General features: G+C 41.7%; 1 non-coding gene across 1 annotated transcript; it reads right to left on the bottom strand.

Moving 5' to 3' along the window:
- Nucleotides 1-3,402: 3,402 nt before the first annotated feature.
- Nucleotides 3,403-3,518, bottom strand: LOC140310818 (U5 spliceosomal RNA). The gene has a single exon (XR_011916853.1). It is a non-coding gene; the product is annotated as a U5 spliceosomal RNA (small nuclear RNA).
- Between the last annotated feature and the right edge of the window lie 254 nt (nt 3,519-3,772).

Genomic DNA, 3,772 nt, shown 5'->3' with positions numbered 1-3,772 from the left:
ATATGGTCTGGCAATACTACCTTTTCTTACCCGTTTGTGAGTAATTATGGCTGGACATTCACACCTACTTGCAGCCGAACACAACCTCTCTCGCATTTGATGATGTATGGACCGGCATTCTTACCTTTTCTAACACATTTTTCAGCAATTATGGTCGGAGATTCACACCTACTCACAGCCGAACAACTCCGCTCCCGCATTTGATGGTGTATAGTCGGGCATTCTCACCCTTTCTCATCAGCTTTTTGCAAATTATGATCTGACATTCACACCTACTTGCAGTCGAACAGCTCTGCTCCCGCTTTTGATTATGTATGGTTGGATATTCGAACCTTTTCTTAACTGCTTTTTACAAACTTTGGTTGGACGTTCACACCTTCTTGTAGCCGAACACATGCACTCCTTCTTTTGATGATGTATGGTTGGGCATTCACACCTTTTTTTTACCCATTTTTCAGGTATTATGGGTGGACATTCACACCTTCTTGCAGCTGAACACCTCCTCTCCCACTTATGATCATGTGTGGTTTGATTTTCGAAAATTTTCTTTCATGTTTTCTAGCAATTATTGATGAACATTTAGACCGTCTTGCAGCTGAACACCACCTCTCCCGATTTTGATGATGTATGGACCGGCATTTTTACCTTTTCTAACACATTTTTCAGCAATTATGGTTGGAGATTCACACCTACTCACAGCCGAATAACTCCGCTACCGCATTTGATGGTGTATAGTCGGGCATTCTCACCCTTTCTCATCAGCTTTTTGCAAATTATGATCTGACATTCACACCTACTTCCAGTCGAACAGCTCTGCTCCCGCTTTTGATTATATTTGGTTAGATATTCGAACCTTTTCTTAACTGCTTTTTACAAACTTTGGTCGGACGTTCACAATATCTTGCAGCCGAACACCTCCGCTTCCGCTTTTGATGGTGTATATTCGGGCATACGAACCTTTTCTTACCCGCTTTTTACAAACCAAGGTCGGACTTTCACACCTTCTCTTAGCTGAACAACTCCGCTCCCTCTTTTGATTGTGTACAGTCGGGTAATTTAACCTTTTCTTACCCGCTTTTTACCATCTATGGTCGGACATTCACATCGTCTTACAGCGGAACACCTCCGCTCCCTCTTTTGATGATGTATGGTTAGACATTCGCACCTTTTCTTACCCATTTTTCAGTAATTATGGGTAGACATTCACACCTTCTTGCAGCTGAACACCTCCTCTCCCGCTTATGATCATGTGCTGTTTGATATTCGAAAATTTTCTTTCATGTTTTCTAGCAATTATTGATGGACATTCAGACCGTCTTGCAGCTGAACACCTCCGCTCCCACTTTTGATGGTGTATAGTCGGGCTTTCGAGCCTTTTCTTCCCCGGTTTTTACAAATTATGGTTGGACATTCAGACCTTCTTGCAGCCGAAAACCTCCACTCCCTCTTTTGATCATACATTGTCGGGCATTCGCACCTTTTCTTACCCGCTTTTTACAAACCATGGTCGGACTTTCACACCTTTTAGTAGCCGAACAACTCCGCTCCCGCTATTGATTGTGTACAGTCGGGTATTTTAACCTTTTCTTACCCGCTTTTTACCAACTATGGTTGGACATTCACACCTTCTTACAGCAGAACACCTCCGCTCCCTGTTTTGATTATGTATGGTTTGACATTCGCACCTTCTCTCACCCGCCTTTTACTATGGTCGGCCATTCACAGCTTCCTCTCCACCATACTTGTATGGTGGGATATTCACACCCACTTGCATCCGAAGACCTCCGCCCCCACTTTTGTTGATATTTAGTCGGTCATTCGCACCTTACCCGCTTTTGGCAAACTATGGCCTTCTTGCAGCCAAACACCTCTGATCTCGCTTTTGATGATGTAAGGTTGGGCATTCAGACCTTGCTTCACCTGCTTTTCACCAAATATAGTCGGACATTCACACCTTCTTGCAGCCGAACACTTCCGCTTTTAGTGTTCTATGAGGCATTCACATATTTTTTTCACCGTATTTTATAGATTATGGTTGGAAATTCTCACCCACTCTCATCCGAAGACCTCTCCTCCCGCTTTTGTTAATATATAGTCGGGCATTCGAACCTTTTCTTATCCGCTTTTTACAAATTATGGTCGAACATTCACACCTACTTGCAGCTGAATACTTCCGCTCCACCTTTTAGGTATGTATGGTTGGCATTTGCACCTCTTTTTATACTGATTGCTGAAGATTAAGTTGTTCTTTCTCAAACTACAAATTTTTTTTAATTGTTGAAACTTGATTTGAAGTGGATAAATAAGGAGGACAAACAGTTTTAAGTCAGGCTGATAGAAGGAATTAATTTTATAGCAAAATCTGTATTTCGTCATATGTCGAGAGATGCTTATTGCTGAAGAAGTTCTTTCTCATTCTACAAAGTACAACGTTGTTTATCGTTGAAACTTGATTAGACATGAATAAATATGAAGGACAAAGCAGTCTTAACTTGGTTTGAGTTAATGAATTCGTTTTATAGGAGAATCCGAATTCGTGCATAACTCATAAAATAGAGCTTATTTTCGGATTCCTGAAGAATGAGTCTGGTTCTTTCTCATAATACAAAGTTTGTTGTTGAAACTTCATCAGAAGTGAAGAAATAAATGAATGCCTATCAACAAATGTGGGATCTAAACTCTAGTGCTTCCTCTAAAATAATTTCCTTTCTCAATTTAGAAATGTGTGTGTGTAAGTCACAACACCCGTGACACCAAAACGGCTTTCTTTTCTCTACACTCTGCACTATGAGCACACACACCAAATCAGAAAGGCTTTTTTCTCTCTTTTCTACATTATGGACTGTGGGGACACAAAACCGCTCTCTCTCTTTTTTTTTTTTTATCGTGTGCCAGGGCGTTGTCTCACGTATTAGATTATGCTTAAGATACGAATGGGTTTATCAGTCACATCAGAATCCATACATGCTGATCCTCCCGTAATAAAATGGTCGGATCTTATCAAACACACTTTGTTTATTGTGACAATCAAGTCAGCGAAACAGCGTATACACGTCAAGACACTGAATCAAGTTTGCCACAAGAACTCATAAGTTTGGCAGTATTGCTCTGCCGTCAGCAATCATACACCCATTTTATTTTCGTGAGACATGTGCAAGCACCTGTTCATCTACTGTTCTATCACTATGAATTAGTGATCTATTATCAATAAGGATACTTCTACAACTACTATCAAAGTATGTCCAGACTTCTTATGTTGTCAGTTGCTATATATGAATAAGTGGGTAGATACTGACAAGCATTAAGCATGTCACACAGCCCAAACATATAACATTTCAGGACACACCACACAGTTAACAACCACAGTGAAGCGTGTCAAAGCCCAAACATGTAACATTCAACAGGACACTTACACAACTCCCGGTAATATAATAGAAACAACTCATTAGTGCTGCTCTCCACGGAAGTCTTTAGTAAAAGGCGAAAGACTTGTATGTTATGAAGAGAAACCAGAGTACGATTATCCGTCACTGCGGGAGCAGGGCATCAGGCTAGTTGGTATAGCCACCTTCCCCATGGTGAGCTTTGCTTGGTTGAGACGCTTGCCCCCCCCCCCCCCCCCCCCCCTTGCTCCTCGGCTGACCAAGTAGGAACAATCGGGCCCTATTCGATGGCTGCCTTGTCTTTTACTCTATGCAAAAGACAAGGCAGCAACAAAAACACCACGAGAATCCCGTATTGAGGCTTTGTTCTGACCGCTCATTCGGTGTCG

The sequence above is a fragment of the Leuresthes tenuis genome, unplaced genomic scaffold (genome assembly GCF_036924035.1).
Source record: "Leuresthes tenuis unplaced genomic scaffold, fLeuTen1.0.hap1 SCAF_6, whole genome shotgun sequence".
Lineage (NCBI taxonomy): Eukaryota > Metazoa > Chordata > Actinopteri > Atheriniformes > Atherinopsidae > Leuresthes > Leuresthes tenuis.
The sequence above is the reverse complement of the archived record's forward strand: the minus strand, read 5'-3'. Positions and strand labels throughout refer to the sequence as shown.